Source organism: Equus quagga, chromosome 9, assembly GCF_021613505.1.
Source record: "Equus quagga isolate Etosha38 chromosome 9, UCLA_HA_Equagga_1.0, whole genome shotgun sequence".
NCBI classification, from domain to species: domain Eukaryota; kingdom Metazoa; phylum Chordata; class Mammalia; order Perissodactyla; family Equidae; genus Equus; species Equus quagga.
The window spans coordinates 29664156-29688342 of record NC_060275.1 but is presented as its reverse complement, the minus strand read 5'-3'; positions in this window follow the sequence as shown (position 1 = coordinate 29688342).

Sequence of the window (24187 nt, the reverse complement as noted above, 5' to 3'; positions counted from 1 at the left end):
CCATGCGGCCAAGTCTTCTACATTTGTAATGCTATCTGAAGGCAAGAGGGGGCTTCCATAAAAGTGCCTGAGAAGGGGCCAGTCTCACCCCTGCTTATCCCCTTTGCCTCCACCTTAGCCATTTTGCCAATTCTGTCCCCACACTCTCTTCCACTGCTCACTTCTTTCCCATTCCTTCTCTTTTTATCTTTATTACTCCCCTTTCTTGTTTCCATTTCCCCTCACACTGTGCCACCCTTTCTCTGCTTCTTTTTTGACTCTCCCTTTCTATCCACTCATCCTTTCTCCCCCTCTCCCTTGGCACCCTCTATCACCCTGATGTTTTCTCTTCCCATCCCTGGCTCACATTACCTCTAGCATCACATCAGAGTTAAGCTATAGTGCTCGCTCCTTATAATATGAGATCTTGGTTTTGCACAGCTGCAAAGAGCATCGAGCAAGACGAGGATTACCAGCACAGTCTCTTGTGGCCAAAAAGGAAGAGTGTGGGGCCAGCCCAGTGGTGCAGTGGTTAAGTGTGCACGTTCTGGTTCGGTGGCTCAGGGTTCACTGGTTCAGATCCTGGGTGCAGACCTACGCACTGCTAGTTAAGCCATGCTGTGGCAGATGTCCCACGTATAAAGTAGGGGAAGATGGACACGGATGTTAGCTCAGGGCCAGTCTTCCTCAGCGAAAAAGAGGAGGATTGGCAGCAGATGTTAGCTCAGGGCTAATATTCCTCAAAAAAAAAAAAAAAGGGAAGAATGCATTTGTGTGTATTCAGTAGCTTTCTCTGGGCTCTCATTGTCCAGTATTCAAGAGCAGATCCTTAATTTGCTAGAGAATCACAGCCGAATCGTCAATTTGCTTTAAAACACTCTTGACTGAAGCCTTCTCAGAGCTCTGCCTCTGGTCGTGGTTTTGAAAGTGATTGCCTGTCATCTCAAAATGTTAGCGTAAACAGTAGGTCTGCTCAGCCTTATGCGTTTATTTTCCACAGTGTCATTTGCTAGGTCACGTGGTGCCCATTTAATTTCCACACGACTGACATTCCACAGGTCTGAGATTTCATTCCTTTGAGAGTATTTCAAATACTTGTGGTTTTAACCAAGATGAAAAAAATATATATATTTAAAAGAGAAACGCATATGCCATCAGCCCCAAAACCCCATTCAGTGGTGTCTCTGGCAGTCTTGCGGGCAGCTTCTCTGCCCTTCAACTCTCAGATGCCTGCAGACGCAGAAAGGGTAGGAAGGCCCAGACATCTGCTTTTCAGCGATCTTACAAGACTAAGCCCTTCAAATGGGCTCCAGCCTTTCATACTTTGGCATTCACTTCACTTTCGATTCCTAACACCTGGTTTGGTCTCACCCAAGGAAGAGCTGGGAGATGGTTCTATCCCGGGTTTCAGGACTCACTGTGCAGGAGGAGCCTGAACAGATGCCCATCCCACCCCTCAGGGTCTTTGATTTTCCTTGGTGAAGAGGCTGGTGGTTACTTTTAGCTAAAATTCCCTTGTTAGATTTCAGACAGTAGAGGACAGAGGAATAAATTCTTATTGAAGGATTTGGATTGTTGATCCCTCACTGGAAGTTAAAATAAACAGAAATAGTTAGATAAACTATGGCCGCTAACGAATGAAGTATACAAGCTAGGGCCAGCCCAAAGCCACAACATAGGAAAAAAATGATTCCTCTACGTCACTTCCGTTTCAACCATCCCTTTGAGCTCTTTGAATTCCAGTGGAGCCTGCCACTTTTTTATGATCTTCCAACTGCCTGTAGAGCTCCCTATAGGTGTGTCCTGCTGGAGTCAAGAATAGCTTTCTGCCGCCTGCCTCTCCTTCTCTGTGACTCTTTCATGTCCATTGTCTCAGTCCTTCTTAGCCTGTCCTCTGCTAAGGAACCAACGAACTCCATTGAGTGAAGGCATCTTAACTAATCATGCTTCTGTGTTGCTCCTCTAGTGCAATCATTTCATTTTAACAAAGGGAAAGTTACCGTTTGTAGAACTATCCTTAAGACAAATAGTGGAAAGTTCAGGTCCAACAGCAAGCTTTCTTTCACCAGTTGATGGCTGAAATAAGAACCTAATGGTGAGCAGCTTTTACTTCTCAAAACTACCTTTCTTGGCTATTTAGGGGAAGAAAGAGAAAAGGATGAAATCATAGGTATAACATGAATTAGGGCTTTGAGATGTCAGCACCGGAAAGGGCCTGAATGAAAGGCCACCCAAACATCACGGATACACCATGGGGTCCCTCAAAGCCTGAGGCTGTTGGTTTGCCAAACCCATGGAATGGCTGTGTGTCCTTTTACATGAACCAGTGTTGTTGTTTTCTTTAGATCACATGTTCCAATGTGGAAAAATTATGTTTGTTTACACACATAACAACAATATTAGAAATTAAGTTTTGTCAGCTCCTGTTACCCTTACCTTCTTTCCTGACATCTCCAGCAGTGTTCTGCTAAAGGGCACATCTTCTAAAAAGGTGACATATGGTCAAGGTGGGTCTGTACGGAGACTGGCAATGATGACATATTTTCAAAGAGATGGAAGGGTGAACGTTAAGCTGATCACAGCATCCAGACACATTGACCTTAAAATTGCCCGATAAAGTGGCAATTTGACTTATGAAATTAATTGTTCCAGGGATGATGGCAGCTGAAGAGTTTTAGATAAATTCATGTATAATAGGCTAAGCTAAATACTTAGTCTATCTTTTGTGTTTGCCAGTAGGTGAAACCCATATTCTTCAACACATTCCTTGTGGCCCTTTTGTCATTAGTGAGACTGAGAATGACACCATTTTAAACTCTCTCTTTTTAATAAAATTGCAGGTCAGCTGTTGGAGAGAAAAGTCAATATTTCAGTTGATTTTAACCTGTCAAGTAAAGAACTACTAATTACGTAAAAATATGCAAGCCATGTATTTGACAACTTTTTTAAAAAATCACTCGCAATACAGTAAATATTTGCAATTGATTTTCTTGTTGCTGTGTAGCCTTAGTATTTATAAATTGGAGATTTCCACCGTTTCTTCACTCCCTTGGAATACATTCCTGGAAGCGTGCTTTGTGGAGGAAGTCTAAGATCACTGCCGTTACGTAGGAGCCAAGGGCCCCACAGCCAAGTATGTTTAGATAACCTAGTTGGTTTAAGTTAAATATATTTCTTTAAGGATTTCTCCTATGTTTCAATACTCATGTGCCTTTTTACATGTAAAATGCAGCAATTACTATATATTTGAACCAAAGAACCCCCTCTGTGAGGAATATCTTGCAGGACTAGTGTCCTCTGAATACACTTTGGGAAACACTGCTATAATAATAATAGTAGTAGTAACAACAACAGTGACAATAGCCACAACTACAACTAGCATTTCCTGAGCACGCGTATCACATGCAAGCACTGTTCTTAGTACTTGACCTGTCTCGACCCATATCATCCTCACCGCCATCCAATGAGAGGTACGGTGGTGACACCCAAGGCCTGAAGAGCATAAATAACATATCCAAGGTCACCAGCTGTTTCATTTGGAAGGTGTGATTTGTACAAGGTTGACTGACCCTACAGCTGGCACTCTTCACTCTTACATCGTGCTCCCACCACTCTTCTGTGACAGGAGGTTGACAATGGTAGAACACAGGGGCCATGAGCTTGAGTCCCACCAAGCTAGGAGCTTAGATGCCTAAGAGGTGCCTCCATCTCACATATCAACCCTTATTGCAACCCTTATTGGTTTTTTTTTAAATGTTTTATTTTATTTATTTATTTTTTAAATTGCAGTAACATTGGATTATAACATTATATAGCTTTCGGATGTACATCATAATATATTTTGAATTCTGTGTATATTACATCATGTTTACCACCCAAAAACTAATTATAGTCCATCCCTTCACATGTGAGCCTAATCACCCCTTTTGCAACCCTTATTGTTAATAAACCCTTATAAAAGCATTGACAGATGTTAGCAGTAGAAGTATATGGTCAATATCATTATTTCCTAACTGAGGTATTCATTTTAACTTTTTATTGAAGTTACATTGGTTTATAATATTATATAAATTTCAGGTGTACATCAATATATTTCAACTTCTGTATAAACTGTATCTTGTTCATCACCAAAAGTCTGATTGCCATCTGTCATGGTACACATGTGCCCCTTTATCCCTTTTGCCCTCCTCCCATCCCCTTTCCCTTGGTAACCACCAATCTGTTCTCTGTATCTAAGCATGTGTCTATTTTCCACAAACGAGTGACTAACTGAGGTATTTAACCCTCTGAAATCCTAGCACCAATAGAGAACACACTACAGCACACAATTTAGCACCTGATTCTATCTGTAAGTCTGGACAAGCTATACAAGTTTCAGCTTCACAACCAGACTGAAAGCTTCTGTGGTCAAGGCCCTTGTCTAACACTTCTTGCTGCAAATTCTATTGCTCAACTGATTTGAATGGCATATTAATAACCTCCCTTTTATTCACTGCTCTAAAGTCTACTTTTGAGTGATAGCATCCACATGGCACATTTCAGTGTGTAAATGCTGTGACAAGTGCACAATTCCTTGATCCCCATGACAGCCCAGTGAGGGAGTTGTGAGTTATCTCTCCCTTTTCCAAAGATGATGAGGTATGTGATTTGATTAAGGTCATAGAGGAGACTTTGAAACTGATGGAACTGGGACTGGATGAAGGTCCTTCAAATCCAGACCTTGTGCTTCCCTCAGCTGCCTTGGTCTCCACGTCACCACAAATAGGGGAAGGGCCTCATTTAGAAGTTTTCATTCTCTTTGGAGTGTGTCCCTCCACACATACACACTGGCACACTCGCAGATGGGTGCAACTCACATTATGCTGCCTTCTAAACTCCTGCACTTTTCTCAGAACAGAAGCCACAAGTCAGGCAAAGAAAGAAAGGAGGGGAGGTTCAGAGGACTTCAGTGCTAGTGTTTTATTCCCTTCTTTCCCCCTCCCAGAAGATGGGGAAGGACCCCTACCATTCTGGGACCCTTTTTAGGGTCAGGAGAGCAATCAAGCTTCTTGGAATCATGAACTATTTTCACTACTGAATCAAAGAGGCAAAACAGGAGGAAATAATATGTTGGAGAGAAATGACAACCAGGGGCAGGGGAGGGGCAGCCTTTGGATAATTCTTGCATACAATCATTGCTGTCTGCAAAAATGAAAGGAGTTTGCTGTGCACCCCGAGTCTATGGGACTTCATTTCATACAAATGGCTCCAAAGGAATGATCATAATGATAGCAACAGACCCAGGATTCCTACTTGGCTGCCTCGTGTTTGGCCAGAAATAATTTAGGAGTATGTAAGTGGAAGGAACACAAAGAGAAGGAAAGGTGAAGAGGAAAGATAAGAGTGATTCATAAATTGAAAGCTGATATTTTTTTCTTCTATGGAATAATGCATTCAGAAAGCAAACAAGTACATCTTCAAGGGCACAGAAGAAGCGCTGCACTTTAGATATTGAAAATGGAAGCACCAAAAAGAATGCGGCCAAAATGCTTAACGAGGAGGGTAATATATTATTTCTTTAGTAATTGCCGAGCACTGAAGCTCAAGTTGACTGAAGATGTATTCTTGGAAACAGTAACAAAAGAATATAAAGAGATAATCTGGGAAAGTGGATGGCAAGGTTTTTTTTCTTTCTCCCAGACAAGAGGAAAGAGAAGGACAGAGCGCAAAGATGGAGCGTCGGGTGTGCTATTTCTGAGTTCGTCTTCTCATGGGGTGCTGACAGAATGACTTTTGGCAGAGGGGGATGGGAGGAAAAGATGTCAAAAAGCTAACCACTCCCATAGCAAACTCTGACAGAGCTCAGGAAAGACCGGTTCGAGCACTAGAGAATTTTTCATTTTCTGATTTTGTTTAAATATACACAGATGACAAGTTGGCCCGAAGCAAAATTGTGAAGTAAGAGAACATTGGCTTCAGGGCCTTATGAATCAATCAATCATCAGATATTTATTGAGCGCCTCCTCTGCACAGGGCATTATGCTGAAGAAGCCGGAAGCATGAGGTGCACGCAGCCTTGCCCTCAAACAACCTACTGTTTAGTTAGGAAAGCACGAGGTGCTCCACCAGACGAGTGCATTAGTGTTCTGAATAATGGCATGAAGCATCAGGAAAAACCATCTCAATGTTAAGAGCAAACACTATATAGCATTTGCTATATTGCAAGACAACTTTCAAAGCTTTACAAATGTTACATTCTTTAATCCCGCCCACAACTCTATGAGGTAGGCTCTGTCACTACTCTCATTTTGTGGCTGAGGAAATCATGACACAGCTAGTAAGCAGTGGCTTTAGGATGGGGACCAGGCAACGTAACCCAGAGCCTGGGCTCTTCACCCCATCCATGCTGCTCCTCATAAAACGCTAGCACACACATGAAAGGCAATAAATGCAGTGGGAATTCTGAGTAAGGTGTTGTCTCTGTCGTTGTTTTGGTCCAGACTCTCACTGTGTCCTTTGAACCTAACAATAGCTCTATGAGACAGAGAGGGGAAGGTCACTATTTATGCTCATTTCTACAGTAGAAATAATTGGGCAACTTTCTCAAGGTCTTATTGCCAAAAACAACAATTTGATGAAGTCAGAACTAGAATTAAGTTCTCCTCACTGCTAGTCAGAGCTTCCAACTCTTGGGGGAGGCGTATCACTTTCTAGTCTAAGCAGACAACCCAGTCCTGAGTACTTTTCACCTTATCATCATTCTTTCCTTCCAAACATTAACTGAGCATGTTGCTACAGGCTGGACATCAAGAAGAGAATGGAAAACAGGCGATACCAGCATGAGCCAGAAAGAGTGATTGACCCCTGAAACATTTATGTAGATTTTAAACTTTTTATTTTGTAATAATTTTAGACTTACAGAAAGGTTGCAAAACTGGTAGACAGGATTCCCATATATACTTCACCCAGTTTTCCGAAATGTTAACCCCTTGCCTAACCACAGTACAAATATCAAAACTGAGAGATTAACATTGGTATGATACTATAAACTGATGATAGACTTTATTTGGATTTCACTCATTTTTCCATTAATCTCCTTTTTCTGTTCCAGGATATGATCCAGTATCCTACATTGTATTTAGTTCTCATCACTCTTGAATCTCCTCCAGTCTGTAACAATTCCTCAGCCTTCCTTTATTTTTCAGGACCTTGAAACTTTTGAAGAGTACTGGTCATTAATTTTGTAGACTGTTCTTCAATCTGGGTTTGTCTTATGTTTTCTCATGATTATCTTATGGTTATGCATTTTTGCTCAGAAATTTATCAAGGAAGTGATGTGTTCTTCTCAGTGTATCAGCCAGTGTTACATTATGTTGATATATTGATTTACTGGTGATATTAATCTTTATCACTTGGTTAAGTTGGTGTTTGATGAGTTGCTTCACTGTGAAGTTCTGTTTTTCCCCTTGAAATTTATAAATACCTTAGGGAGATATCTTGAGATTATACAAATATCCTGTTTCTCTTCAAACATCCCCCCACTAATTTTAGCACACATTGGGAGATCTTACCAGTAACAATTCTAATGTAATATTTTAATGATGATTTTCTATTTCCCTAATTTTTCTACATTTTTTAAGTAAAATTATTCTAGAAGGAAGAGCTGTTCCTTCTCCTACATTTATTCATTCAAATGCTTATGTGTATTAGTATGGACTCGTGGATGTCTGTTTTATCCTATTCTTCCAGATTTAGTCACTGAGATCTCTTTCAGGTTGGTTTCTGCACCATTTTCACATATCCACATCCTTTTTAAAGTACTTCTTTACTTTTTGTCACCACAATATGCCCCAGGCTCATCTTGTATTTTCTCTGACCTAGCTTTGGACTCAAAAAGGCTTTTCCAAAGAGCCCTGACTCCTTTTATTGAAGAATGGCATTTAGAAACCAAGATCTGGGAACTAGGTGTGCTTATTGTCACTGTGATGTCATTGTTCCTACATCCTCTGGACAGGAAGAGCTTGCAAATATATGAATGGACATTAACCCATTCATACACATGCATCTATATTTATTTCTGTATCTTTCTATGTGTATATATATTAAAAAGCCATGAGTTCATACCAATAGCTTTGATTTTAATCCAACACCACAAGGTTCATTCTAGCCTTTCCTCTTTCCTTATTTATAATTTCATTTTCCAACAGTCAAAAAGAACAGATTTTTCCAACAGATTTTTAGGTTTTTCCAACCTGACTCTGTTATCTACGATATATTTACTTATTTGTTCTAAACTAGAATGCACATGAAATAGTTTCATAATTACTAACTGATACCCTTTTGAGAAATAAATTTACTAACTATATCACAGCATTTGTATATAGTTCTTTTCATCTTTTGCCTTTACAGTATGGTTTTTGGGTTTTGAAAAACAGAAGTTCACATTTAGCTCTCAGTTGTAGTGTTCTCTGTATGGTCCACATCTCTCGTGGAGAGTTATATTCTAGAAACTTCACCTTAAGAGTGACATCAGCAAAGCAGAGACCATCCAGAAAAGGATGGCCAAGGTAGTGAGGAGTCTAGAAGTAAGGCATTTATTAACCGGGGAGTGGACCATCTCCTTGCATGCATCCGTATATTCATTCAATCATCACTGGTCCATCTATCCATTAAAAAAGATTTATTTGGGGCATATAACACATGAGCTATCAGCAACAAAGTCATAGAATTATTGGGACTAGATTAGAAATTGGAGAAAGGCAATTCTCTTCAAGCTTATGAATGTTTTTCATGTGGAATAAGCATCAGACTTTTTCTGACTAACTCCATGGAGCCAAACCAAGACCAATGAGTAGAATTTAGAGTGAAGCAAATTTCCTTTAAATGTACGAAATAATTTTCTAATTCTTAGAATAGTCCAAGAATTGAATGGGCCATCTTATAGAGTTATGAATCTTCATTGCTGAAAACTTCTGTCACAGGCCAGAAAGTTGGACAGGAGGTCCCCTTTTGGAATCTAATTCTCTATGGTTTTATAACACAATCTTTAACACCCAGATATCCATTTGCTCTCTGTCTAACTCCTCTTTCATTTCATTTCAAAGGCACTTGGCTTGACAGAACACCACCAGAGATGGAAAACCTGCCCATGAATGACAGAGATTCTGTCATATTAAGAGAGAGAGAAAATTATAACTTGAACATTTTTAAGTGAATCATTTAGCAATAATTTAATATTTGCTGGCTAACAAAATGGTGTTTTAGGGGTTGGTCTGAGGAGAGAATAAACCAATTATTGGGGGAATAGACAAGGGTAATTCAAAAGCATATATCAGTGAATTGCACTGTCGTCACTGTTCCTGAAATTCATTTCAGGTCAACAAACATTATTGAGCACCTAATTTGTGCTGAGCACTGTTTGAGGTACAAGGGATATAGAAATTATCAAAAGAGACAAAAATCCTTGCTATTTTGGAGCGTACAGTCTACCAAGCAGAGACAGACAATAAGTACAGCAGTTGATTAAAATATATAGTAGGTTAAAAGGGGTTATGTGAAATTGCTTTAAAAGAAAAAGGAAGGAGATCAGGTAGACCAGGAACCAAAGTAGGAGATTGTGCTATAAAATGAAGAGGTTAGTGTGGGTCTCCTTGAGAAGATGACTTTGACCACAGACTTACAGGAGGGGTGGAAGTCATTACTGCTGGCTCCCGGCCCGCTTCTGCTTCAGTGAGGGCATATAACCCATCCTGGGCAATGAGCTAAAAGAGGAAGTGACCCCATTCCATCTGGACTGGAGCATGTAATAACATTGAATTTGAGGAATTTGAGTATGAGTTCTGACAGGTTCATTTCCCAATCACATCTTACTGGCATCTGAGAAGGGGCAGGACTTGGCCATGCCCTCACAATTGTGGGGCTCTTTCTAGTCATTGGCTTTGCTCATATATCCTCACTCCTTTCATTTGTATTCTTTAAATTTCTGTTCAGATTGAATAAAATTCACTAAGTGTGGGACCAAGCTTCATAGCTATTATTGTCATAGAGAGTTCAACCAAAACTCCTTTTTTAAAAAAAAAAAGATATTACATATCAAACATACTTAAGAAAAAGAATAGTTTTAAGATCAGGTTATTCATACTTTCCTCATATCCTCACATGGCCATACTACTATGAAAAGCTCACTATATGGTAGAGGTTACCAGTTGGTATATGGTTATTCGTTGAGTACCCAACACCCTTCACACACTGTCAGATTATGCATTCAAGCTATAAGTACATTAACTTTGTTACAGCTGAGGATCCACAATTTTATAGCTATGGCTGTTGGGCTGAATGCTGATTTGAGTAATTCTTGTTATAGGTCAAGGGTAAGCAATGTGGTGTGTGATTAAACAAATACCAGATGAACATCCTGTGTTTCTACAACATGTGAGAACATTGTCTTGTGAGTTCATGAGAGACGAGTCTGTGCAGTGACCAGGTCTCCCCAAACATGACACAAATTTGAAGGGTGACCAGGCAAACAATGTGTGCATTTATGTGGGTGCCTTTACGAACTGGGAGATTCTCCAATTGTACTGGTGAGTGTGTTGCCCTTATTGACAACTTGTTTAGGAACATTTAGTATTTAGTGTTCTGCCAAAAATTCCAATGATTCAATTCTGTCTAAAATATTCTGACAATACGTACAGACACAGGCCTGCCCCCATAGGGTCACTTTTTCAAACATGAGATCTGTGGGCATGTCATAGGAGGTCTACTGAGATTTGATCCTCCTCATACAGCTGATTCTGCCTCCTCAGATCTCTTAGTCTCCATACTATATCACATCATTTGATAACTCTACAGCATTATATGAGCTACCACCCTTCTCTCGTTATCCTCACTCTATTCTTCCTGACCCCAAGACGTGAAGATATTGTGTGCCATTCCACTGCGCTGTCATCCCTTTTAGACTCATGGCAGCCATTGTTGGAAGAACTAGGTACTTTTAAGAGGGTGAGCTAATCTATGCACCCAGCGAGCATTATCAACCCCCTACCATGTGCCAGTGCTAGGCACTAAGATACAACCATGAACTGGAAATGTTTTGATGTCAAAGAACATCAGAGCTATTGTTTCTAAAGTACTCTGCATCCTGTGAGTCACACTGTGACCATTTGTTTAATAAAGAGGACGTTCCTTGGCAGGAATACGATCATCACTGTTAGGGAAGAGATAAAGAAACCAAAAGATGAAGGACAAGAGAGATGAGATGTGTGGAACACTGGGCCAACCACGTCAAGGAGATGGAAAACAAAGGTACTAGGAGACTTGTCTTGAGAAATGATGAAATGAAACTGCTAAAGGCAGTGAGAGGGGAGAAATAAAAGTTGAGAGCAGGAAAAAATTTCCTGAGACAGAGAACACTTGGATTGCAAAGGTGTTTCCCAATGACTGGGATGGAAACCGGATTCCTAGCAGCATTTAAGACTAGACTAAACAGAACTCTAAAGAGATAAATTGTAGGGAGCAGTTTGTCATGGACTGAGGGATGGGCCTGTTTTGTGTTCTTCCAACTAAAATCCATGACTGTAAAAATTTTACTTTCTTGGGAATTTTTGTTGTTTTTAAAAACCCTATAGCAAACATAGCCCAATGCTCACAATGCACCACTTGATCGTAAAATATCTTGCATTTGTCTCTGTTTTGTGCTCATTAATCTTACTGCCACATCCTCCCCTCAACTCCATAATCTCCAGGGAAGGGAGAGCATCAAAGTTTTCTTCTGTAAATCTCCCAGTAACTAGAACAAAGTTGAAGCAAATACCAAGTGCTCAATAAATATGTATTGATAAACTATGGGTTTATTTAACACAAATATCTGTCTAAGCCTTTGCTAGGAGGTGGTGAGTGTAAATATGTCTTTTCCTCAAAGTAGGAGAGAACTGGAAAAAAAAAATCTAAGTAGTTAACTGTCCATATAAAAGTTAAATAGAAATGTTAAGCACTAATACATAATAATAATATACAATATAAAAGATATCAAAAGCAACCTCTGATACATCCTAGATAAATAGTATGCTATCTCATAAGTAGAACTGCCGTAAGTTCATTGTTTCATAAACAGTTGGATTCAAAATGACAGATTTTGTCCTATCTAAAGTGAAAAGCAACACTCCTGTTTATTTTTCCCTCCTTTGTCCTATTGTCTCTTTGGGAGAGCATCGTGATTATGTGAAGTTTAAATGCAGGACATATGATATATTTGGAGGCACACGTATGTAACTGTGAGCACTGTGGTCCAGTCTCAGGGGACAGCAAGCAGGTGGTAGCAGGTCCAGACTCCTGGCATTTCATCTGATAGGGTGGGCATAGGTAGGAACCTGGTAACCACCATGGGTCAGGCTGATCAAAGGCTAAGCTTCACACGACAGGCGAGGCTGGACGGTCAAGCCAGATCATGAGAGTAAAAGAAAAGGGCCATAGGCCAGCATATTAGAGCAGCAGAGGTGACAGGATCAAAGTGGAGGCACCAGTTGGAGTTCTGGTATGAGAGGAGAAGCTCTTCAGCATCAATTTGCCTCACTTTTTACTCTGTGTGTGTGTGTACAAGATGAGATGGGAGGAGGCTGAGGTCACTAGTAATGATCCTTGACAGAAGGAGGGAAGGGCCTGAAAGTGAGTCCTTCTTCCAGAAAGAGTCAAGTTTTACAGTGCCAAATCAAGATAAAACATTGACAGTGACCTGAGCCTGATTCCCAAGGGTCTGCCCTTTCATTTCTATTACTAGGGCCCTCATTACCCTGAAGCAGAAGAGATGGGTAGGATTTCAGATGTACTGGGAAGGTTCTTCTCATTCATTTGTGGCCATGCCTAAAAGTCTTTCCTTTCATATAAGACTTTGTTTTAAAACAGATATGCCATTTAGGAGAAGACAATAAGCTTTTAGCTGCTTTTGTACACAATAGAGGTGTTCTTCAAAGCTGCCAATTTGGGTCCAAAAGTAGAGGGCAGATATTGATAGGTGAGGCGTGCAGATGATGGTGCCGGTGCCCACGTCTTTGTATAGGGAGGATCTCACTACCAGGTAAAGAAGGCCAGCAATGCCTCTGCTCGAAAATCAAGCTGCACTTGCAGGGCTTAACCAAGTCAAAAGAGCAAAGTGAAAAGTAGTTCTTTCCAGGTCAAGCCAGCACTTCCCCATAGGAAATACCCTCTGTTGTGTAGACATCTTAGTGGTTGGGCCAGTCCAGTTTTAGCTATCATTAGCAATGGTTGTTTTTTTTCTTTTCCCTTGGGAGTTGCTTCTAGAGTCTGAAAGATCATCCTAGCCTACATCCTAGAAAAAAATCAGGAAATTTGTGACTTGAATGGAGACACAGGCTGATAGTTAACTGTAATTCATGACATTATGAAAAAGCATGCAGCAACTGAAAAGGGACTTTAAAAGTATCAGCAAAACGTGCACTGATAAAAAACTACCTAAGCTAGCCACCGACTCCCTTTTAGGGAAGCTTAGACGTTAGATAAACTCTACACTGCCGAATCTGTCAGGAATCTTGCAGTTGCAAGTGTCAGAAAAATGGACCCAATTGGCTTAAATAAGAGTGATTTTTTTGTTCATATAACTGAATTGTCTAAGGGTTTCAAGCTCAAATGGATCAAGGAGTTCTAACAATATCATCAGAATGGGTTTTTCTCCATCCCTTCACTCTGCTTTGCTTTGTATTGATTTCATTTTCAGTAGGCCCATCCATTGCAGAAGTAAAATGATCGTCCAGGAGTTCCAGGCTTATATGCTAGCAACTGTAAGTTCAGCAGGAAAGAGAGAATGCCTCTATTACAGTAGTCCCACCAGAAGTCTTGTGACTGCCTCATTGGATCCGATTGGGTCACATTCTTATCCCTGAACCAATCTCACGGACAGGGCAATAAGATGTTGTGATTGGTCAGGTTGAAGTCACATTCCTCTCCCTGAAATTGAGGGTCAAATCAAGATACCACCCACACCACGGTGAATGAAATGGGTGAGGAGAGTATTTCTCAGGAGGAAAAGATTTCCTCTGTCAGATCCAGAGGGAATAGGTGGGGTGCTGCAGTAAAACCATCACACACCACTACACTCTAGATTCACCTTTTCTCTGATAATGTGTGTGTGTGTGTGTGTGTGTTTGTGGTAAGTGGTGGCAAAGAGTAGGAAGGGGATGCACAAACATGTGAGCGGAGTAACTAGGTCTCCAAAGAAGTGTCTGGTAGTCTATAAAGCACGCATTAACAAGGAGCAAGATGTCGGCCAAGTAGAAAAAGCCAGATTCAGTGTGTTGGCATACATTTCCTTTGGGTGTAACAAAATCCTCAGCTCTTTTGGAAATTAAAACTTAACTGTGACTTCTGCAAGGTACTTTTCTTCTCTGGGCTTGGGGTAATCATCTGTAAAATGACATGGAAGGGTGAAGAGGATTTAGATCAACGGAACACTAAGCTTCCATTATGCTACAAATTTATGTCATATTTAATGTTTAATGAGTTTTATTTAATTTGAATTAAAATTCCATGACAGGACTAATGAGGATTACCTAATACAAGAAATACCTAATTTAAGAAAATGTAATATAATTCACCATTACTTCCCTATATTTTTGGATTCAATTTATGTGATAACGGACTTGCCAGGAGTCCCTTATATTGGTGATGGCGAAACCTAACTGACCAACAGTGGCACCCACAACTTTAAGGCCCTCTGAATAGTGCTCAGGGTGGAGGCCAGAGTGAACTGACCAGCTGTGATTTGGCTGGATACTTTCACCCGCGTTGACCTTTCTTGAGTTAATTTAGGAAAGGTGTATGTTGTTCTCATTAATGAGATTAAACATCTGGCTTAAAGAGAAAATTTTAGTCTGCTACCTGCCTAAAAAACAGAACTTAAACAATTTCTGAAGCTGAAGTCCTTTCTTCTCTTATATTATTGGAAGACTTTGGGGTCAAATGATGCCTTAGCCATTGTTTTCCCAGGCTAAGACCCAGCTATAGATCTTTTGTTACCTTTCCTCACAGCTGTAGTCCAAGTTTTCACAAGATCTGGGTTTTCCAAATGTCTGCTTTCTCCACAATTGCGAATGAAATATTTTATTAAACTGACTTTGTTCTTTAAGTAATGCACAGAGTAGGAAACCTGTGCTCTAGAAAATTCATTCTTTTTAGGGCAGGATGTCGCCAGTCAACAGATGTCCAAGGTGGGACCACAGTAGCCCAAAATAGTTAGGGCAATGTCCTCAGAAACAGATTCATAATTAATTTGTAGTAGTATTGCAGGTCTTGCCTGAGGGAGTCTGGCTCACTTAATTCTCCATGACTTCCTTGATAACTCAACTCACTTGTCCTCTTGAACACCATTTACTGCTTCTTGAACACATCCCAGGCTCCCTTGAGAGTGTTATTCTTCGTGTGAGTTTCTCAAGCACAGCTCTTCCAAGGACAGTTTTTCCAGACTGGGTTCTCTGCCTGATGAATGCATTTAAAGGTCTCTTCCGGGGTGAAGCTGTAGAAATGCATTAACTAAATTCTCTTTCTTAAGCTTTCTTTAGTTATGATCTTTCCTTTTCTCATTTTAAGATTATGTTTCTCTGCAATACATTATTAAAACATTGCAGAAGTTAGGGCCTGGACAGGGGTGGGAAAGTACTATTTTTCATGTTTCACAGAACACATGGTAGTTGTTCCACAGTTTTAGTGAATTTGTTATTGGATGAAAGTGAGCAATAATAAAAACGTATGCTTAAAGAATAGGAAGAAGAAACAAATACTTCTGAATTTTCTCTTATGTTTGTTTTTTTAAAAAATATATTTAAACCACCTTGGAAATAGTCAGGGAGTGTCATATTTGCTAAACTTATGTAAAACAAAAGCTTGTATGCATCTCTCATAATGGATATACATAGAATAAACTCAACAGGTGTTGAATGACTTGTTGAAAAAAGGTAATGGAGTAGATAGATTTGTGACAATGAGATAGTGTAATGATAGCAGGGTATAAAAGGAAGTGCACGAGATTTGGAAGAATCATAATTGTTTCCTCTTTTAAAGTGGGGGTGATTGTACCTATATGCTAGAGCTATTGTTAGCAATAAATGAGATAATATATGTTAAGAACTTAAAATGGTGCATGGCTACATTAGGTGATCCAAAAAAGTGATTTCTCTAGAGGTGCTATGCCTGAAATTACGCTTTTTATCACCAGGTGAAAGTCGTCTCATTAAAGGTAATAGACTCATTCATTCACTTCTTACTGAGTGATTATTTGTTTATTATTTACAGATAAAAATCCCTATCTTCATTGAGCTCACATTTCAGTAAGGAAGGTAGAGAAACTTAAAAAATAAATACAACAGACGTAGGTTGTGGATAAGTGCTAATAAGAAAAATAAAGCAGGTAAGAACAGAATAAAGCTGAAGAAGAAAAGTGCTATTTTTGACAGTGTTGTCAGGGAAGACCTCTTTGTGAAGATAACATTTAAGCAGAGACCTAAATCAAGAGGGGAAATGAGCTATAGCATATACCTAAGGGAAGAGTTATAGCTCCAGATGGTTATAACAGCAAGTGTGTCGGCCCAGAGGTTGTTTGGGGGCAACGAGGAGACCCTCGGGTTTGGATGGAACTGTGTGAGGTGGAGTGTGTTGGGATATAGGGTCTGGGAGGCAGCTGGGGCTGATTATTTAGAGCTTTCTAGGCTGTGGTAAGGAGATTTTTCACAGTGGGCACACTTCATTTATTCATCCCTTTAGCAAGTTCACTACTGTGTGTAGATCAGAAACTGTGCTGATGCATCCAAAAGGATAAGATGACTCACAAAGACCTGACAGAAAGGCACTCCAAATTTTTCAGTGCAGTTACATGGTTATTGTGACAGAAGTCTGCACAAAGTGCAGAGGGAGCATAGAAGAGGTTCTGAAGTCCGAGGAGATCAAGACAGGCTTTCAGCTCTGAGAAGTGAGAATGTGTAGTTTTCTAGGCAGACAAAGATGTGAGGCGTAAATCAGGCAGGATAAAAAGGTTAGGTAACAACAAGATGATATTAGTGAGCATGATAAGCTCAGGAATATAAATGTGTCTAAGAAATAAGGAACGCCCACAATCCAGCCTGTGATTTTTTTTTTCAAACGTTGTATTCAACAAGTTTCGACAAGTATGTATTAGACATTACCTACCGATGTTAACATTGAGTTAGAATACCATTTGGAACAATTTTAAAATAAATTCTGTTCCTAGGCACAGATTGGTGCCATCTGAATAACTGGATTATCATCAAGCGCTCTTGAGTTACACTTTATTTTATTGGTGTGCAACCACCCATGCAAGGCTGGATCATTGTACATTGTCTAGGACACCAATGGCATAAAAGTTGATGGCTAGATTTAACCTCCCACTCCATCCCTGGCTGTTTCACTGATATAACTTTAAAATGCCCTAAAAACTTAGAGTAACACAAATGTATCATCTCCCTTAACCTCTCATTGCAGCTATCCAGTCATCTCAGGCAAAAACACTCCCCAGTTGACTCTACAAGAAGCCTCCTACACACCACTTGAATTTCCTTGCTGGATTAGAAATAAATAGCATCTAGCATCTTATATTGCAGCTTTGCCATATATTAGCTGTGTGATCTTGGATAAGAGACCACATTTTACGAATTGAAGAAGTCAAAGACTGTAAGATATATCTTTACTTCAAATATATTAAAATGTAAAAAAACAAGAAAAAAGAAAGGCTAACACTGATTCTAAGATGGCATTAATGTTAAGATGCATATCCATTCCAGAATGTTATAATGTCAAAAATGTATTATTTATTTATTATTACTATTTTTTTTGCTAAGGAAGATTCACCTGGCTAACATCTGTGCCAATCTTCTTCCATTTTGTATGTGGGTCACCACCACAGCATGGCTGCTGTCAGGTGCTGTGGTTCTGCACCCAGGAACCAAACCTGCACCAACAAAGTGGAGTGCACCAAACTTAACCACTGGGCAATGGAGCCGGCCCCCAAAATATGTTTGTTTTAAAATCTATGAAATACATCCTTAGTTTTTCTAAGCCTCAGTTCCTACATAATAAGGTGTTGTGAAGATAAATAAGATAACACATGTAACACAAGATCTGATAGATTAGAGGCACATGTAGTGTGCATAGGGTTCAAAAAGTCTCCATCCTTTCTTATTCTCTTTTTTAAAGGGGCTTCCTTTTTCCCACCTTCTGAACACATTTAACATTTACAATTAACAGCCTGACATTATGGATTTCTCCCAATAAATACAACCTGATCTTACAACATCTCCCCCTCCATGCCAGAACTGGCTCCCTATGATTGTCCACACAAGGAAGACTTTATCTATGAGGTCAAATTCAGATGGTTAGGGAGTTCCCCAAACATCCCTAAATTCTCTGATAACTATTACAACTCCATTGTTTAGTGAACACTGTAATTTATAAAGGGCTTTCTGTAGAAGCTTCCCATTGAAACACACAGTGCATGAGATGAATCAAAGACTTCCTTGTAGAATGGGGGTTTTTCTAATATTAATTCAGTGTCTCATTCATGTGTTTGGTGGGAAGAATAAGATTTCCTATTACGTCAGAGTTTCTCAACCTTGGCAGCAGTGAATTTGGGGGAGGATAATTTTTTGTTGTGGAGGCTGTCCTGTGCATACTATGATGTTAGCAGCATCCCTGGCCTTTGCTCACGAGATGCCACTAGTATCCCCCAACTGTCTCCAAATGTTGTGGGCAAAATTGCCTCAGTTGAGAACCACTGTGTTAGAGCATTGGAGGCAGGAATTCTGACTCACTGGACAGGTGGCTTGGGCAGGAAATAATAACATTGGCTCATCCACCTCACAGGGTCATTGTGATGGGCAAAGAGGAAAGAGCTCATGAAGTGCTGTACACATATTATCATTCTTCTCTTCCCCAAAATTGGAGGGCAATCCTTATTTTGCTTTTCTAAACAGCGTGTTTGCTGACTGATGCTTACCAATGCACAGTCACTATATGCAAGATGTGATGTAAAACACTTGGTATATTTTATCTCCCAACAGCCCCAAAAGACAGGCAACATGGGTACCCATTTCACAGATGGGAAACAGAGATATAGAGATGATACATAACTTGCCTGAGGCCACATGCAGGTGAGTAGTGGAGTTGAGATCTACAGCAGGCATTCTGACCCTGGAACCTGGCTCTGATCCATTTTGCAGGCTCTGTGGAAGGTTCATCTCTTCCTCAGCAAACATCTACCGGCCATCTGGTGGACAAGGTGTTGTGATGGGTACCCAATGATAAAAAAGAATGTGATGACAGCGGTAGCAGGTTATCTAGGATATTTTAGGATAATTATGAAGGAGCAATAGGAAGATCTTGAAATTTACCTACAATATTTTCCAGCAAAAGCACCTCACTTGAAACATTTATGATGAATTTATGTGCAAAGGTGGCTTCCTCAAATGGGCAGGCCCTCCTGATATGTCATTTTGATGGCTTAAAGTAAAAAAGGGATGAATTTAGTCAAAAAGCCTTTGTTTTGTTGTCAGCCTGTGGGAAAGCAGTGACTTGACTGCGTTTTTCTCTTTTAAACTGTTTTGTAGTGATCAGATATAATTTTAGTGTGGTCTTCTAATACTGAGGTTTTTTGGGAGGGGAGAAGCAATAATGTATGGTTTTACCTCTGTCTTATGCCATGAACGAATGAACTCAGCAGTACAAAACAGATTTATCCTTTTCCAGAAGAGTCAAAGTCTCTTCCATGATTACTTTCATCAAGAAGTTGATGACTTTTGAGGAATTTTGCTGTGCAAGGCTCTGAATGAAGGACCAAGAGGCTTTAGACACAGCCTCTGCCTGCCCTCAAGGGGCTTACGATCTTCCAAAAGCGCGTGCACACACACATACACATATATTATATATATATATATATATATATATATATATATAAAGCTATCCGTGATAATAGAAGCTGTCATTGATTAAGAACCTATGAGACGTTGAGAGACTTTTCATAAGTAACTTTAACACTATTGACATTTGGGGCCAGATAATTCTTTGTTGCGAAGGCTGTCCTGGGCATTTAGGATATTTAGCAGCGTCCCTGGTCTCTACTGACTAGATGCCAGAATTAACCTCACTTCCCACATCTATGACAACCACATATGCCTGCAGACACTGCCAAATGTCCCATAGGGGACGAAATCTCCCCTGGTTGAGAACCACTCATTTAGATGCAACAAACCTGCTATCATGCTGCAAATTTTTAACTCCAAAAACCAGGAAACAGGCTCCAAGAGAGTAACTAACTTGCCCAGGGGCACAGGGTTAATGAGGGGCAGAGGCAAGACTTAGGTGGGGCCTTGTTGATTTCAAGTGGAGTTATAACCACACCACCACACTGCTTGGTGGATGCTGAGGGCCCAGGATGTGCACTAAAGGAAATCAGAACAAGGACATCGCACCCACCCGAGGATGTTGTGCATGTGGGAGAAGGGGCCTCAGCGCAGACAGGTGGGATCAGACAGCAGCGCAGGACGGCCCAGGTTCAGGGGCATACAAGGGTTTGGAGAGGCCATGGACAGGCTGGGAGGGGCAGGGGGATGGTTTGGTCCAAGCGAGTTGAAGCTACATAGTTGACAGTAATATTTCCACTACCAGGTGTTTAAGTGCTAGGGTCTCCAGTCTCTCAGGCCACAGTTTACAGTGCTTTTATACCCCTCCAGGCTCTAGTTTCCCTTCTGAGTAACATTTCTACGGGTCCTGGAAGAGGCACACTCTCTGTATGGCTGCCCCTAGTTGAGCTCTGCTCTCTGACCCTCAGCCCTCGTGGGAGGCATTTGTCATCAGGGTTTCCCTGCCCGGAGCACTAAGCAGGCCTGCCAGCTCCACAAACTGTGAAGAGAAATAAAGCGCTGGGAAGTGATGCTTATCTCCCCATGGTCTAGCTTTTGGCCCCTACCTTTCCCTCCTTAATAATCCCCAAAGATGCAGACGTGGTAAATGCAATTCTGCCCTTCTCACCTCACCCCGCCACCAGCATCCCAGGCTCGCTGTGCCTTTATCTTCAACATCCCCTCCCTCCCCTCCTTCCGCTTCTGAGAAGGATTTCTGCGCAGGCTTGTCAATCTGTCATGGAGGTCTCCAGCCCCCACAACGCCCCACCACCCAGCACCTCCTTGGCTCTGTCCTGAACATCAGTCTGTGTCTGTCAAAACACTGACAGCGCTTCTCCCTGCTCAGAGAGCATCAGATCCCATCTGTACCGCAAACAGTCTTCCAGGTTTATTTTGCCTATCACTTCCGAACACTTGCTATTTAAATTCCAAATCATTTTTCTGGGGGTTAACAGTGTCCCTGCTATTCTTGGAGTTTACTCACTACATCTCCAACTTAGCCACCTTATTTGTATGCTCCTAGAATCATATATATACACACTTGCACACACACAAATATGCATCTGTACACATGCGTGTGCACACGCAGACACATAAGCAATGTCTTGCCCACACCATCAAGGCCCATAAACTTCAGGCTGGGTTATCATTGGTCTATATGTTACATGAACAGCAAAATGTCTGAGATCATTCTGGCTTTCAAAGATCGTTTGAATTATTGAGGGGAGAAGAGATATGGACTAGTTTAGATATTTTTTGTTTGTTTCTTCAGGCCCTTTCCAACCAAAATTTAATTATGTGACTCTGTCAGTTGAAATATGTCAAGAATGCTTGTCATCATTCCCTCTCGCCTCTCTTAGATGCTAGGGGGAATTTAGAGGTATTTTTTGGTTAAAAAAACAAAACAAAACAAAAAAACCACGGCCATCATTTTCTCTACTTATTAGTAGAAACAAGATCACTTGACAGCAGGGAGGTCTGTCTCTTTCAGGTGTGGGACTCCCTCACTAGAGTGTGAAACACTTCTAGGTCCAATGATACTGACATGAAGCCAAGAGTATAAAATAGAGAAGGAGCAGACAGTTTCGGCTCCAGGATCAGCAGTCAGCCTTGTTCGCCAGAGCTCTAGAGAGTGGCTCAGCCTCTGTCCTGCTCAAGCCCGGACCTCTGCCTGCTTCCGTCAGCATCCCTGTCCCCAGCTTGCTGCCTGCTCCTCTCCTATGTAGCTGCTCTCCCACCTGCACTTAAGCCTTCCTTCCTCTTTGAATCTGTGCCTGAAATGCTGAGTCCTAGCCAGCTCCATGTTGGTGCAGCTCACTGCCCTGTGGCAGTGAGAGCCATTGGGTCAAGGAGTTGGCACCATCAGGCTAATGCAGACAGAATGAGATGCTGAGACATTGCACCCGGGCCTGATTTCAGAGATGGGGCTTGAGAGCTGCTGCCAACTTCAGAAGAGAAGTCTACCCTGAATCATTTAGTGAAGTCTCGCTTGGAATGGCATGTGGGGAGTCCACTGTGAGTGAGAGAAGCCCCAACAGCTGGGGTTCTTCTTTTTGGAGTTGTGAGGTGCTCAAGAGATAGACCCCAACTTAACTCTATAGTTTGTTTTCATCAAGTCTGGAGTAATTCCAAGGGTCAGGGGAAAGTCCCTCATCTATTGTGGGCTCAACCAACATGAGAATCAAAGTTGTACCCTTCCACCACACTGTCCCAAGTTTTTCAAATCATGTCTTTCCATCCTTCTCGTAAAAGCCAACCAAAGGTCTCCTCAAAGAATCATCTAACTGAGGACACAGGCTTGTCAAAAGATAATGGGCTTCTGCCAGAAGGAAATGCCAAGGCCCAGGCTCGTCTACCCCGGGACATCTCCGTGTCTAGGAGACACCTGCCCTAGGTGTGTGAAGCTGGACAATGGGGCAAACTGTAAAGATGGGATTTCAAAATACAACAAGGCATCTCCCTGGTTCGCATGCCCTGGGCAGGGCCAATTTACACTAGTTGTATGTTCTGCCTTCTTGTAGTTTCCCCTCCTTCATTCCATTCTTCCTTCCTTCCTTCCCTCCTTCCTTTCTTTATTCCTTCCTTCCTTCCTTCTTTCACCTTCTGTAAGGAAAATTTCCCTCCAACTTTAAGAAGATCACAAGAGAGAAGTTTCTGAACACTTCCAGTCTTCTTCTTATTAATAAAAGTGGAAGCTATTAAAACCTAATGTATCATCATCCAAAAGAAACCTGCAAATCAATAACACAGTCCATGATTCTGAAGCTACTTAATATGATGTGTGTAATATTTTTAAATGTTGTTAAATCTGGCATATACGGCACTGCCTTCCTCAGACTTCTAAGATCTGTGTTCAGCAGGTTTCTGTTGTATTTTCTTCTTCCTCTTTCAATTCTCAGTTCATAAGAATATTTTTGGAACTTTTACTCGTGTGAGGTTTCTCAGATGTGGAGATGTCCTCCGTGGTGGATTCTTGTCCTATACTCTCTCAAAACAACGAAACCGTATGAAATCACTCAAAAGTCCAGTAAGAAGCCACTAGCCACGTGTGACTATTGAGCACTTGAAATGTCCAAATTGAGATGTACTGTCTTGTCTCCCGTACTTGGATTTTCATCTTCTGCACCACTTGTGTCACAAATTCCCTCTGTTTCTCTTTTCTCAATTGGACCCTGACTGATACAAAACCTAAATAAAGGGAGAGATCAGCCAGGGATGGAGGAGATGGCAAAATAGAAAATGAAGATCTGAGAGCTGGAAGAACCTCAAAAGTGATCAAGGGCATCCTTTAGACCAGAAGCATGCAAGTAAAATGGGAATGGCTTGCGAAAGGGAAGACGGAAAAGGAAAGAAAAATTCAGGAGAGGAGGCTAGCCCAGGGAAATGCTCAAACGTGGGAATTTGCAGGGTCTGTTCAGAAGATACGGAATAAACTGCCTGATGGGATGGGAAGGTTTTTTGTTTTGTTTTGTTTTACACAAACTTTTAATTCTGGAATATTTGGTGGGGGTATCCAAAGTTTATAGAAAAGTTGCAAAGATAGTACAGAGATTTCTCATATACCTCTCCCCCAGCTTCCCCTCATATTAACACCTTACATAACTATGGTAACTTGAAAGATTTATTTGAAATGTGGAGGGTGATGTCTATTGATAGAATGGAAGCAGATTCTAGAGGATCTATATTAGTTTCCAAATTTTAGAATTAGAAAGGGTTTTGGAGATCTGTGATCTAATCTTTTCATTGTATGAGCTAAGAAACCCAATGCCTGGGGGAGCTCAGTGACTTTTATTCTCCCACTAAATATGAATTAC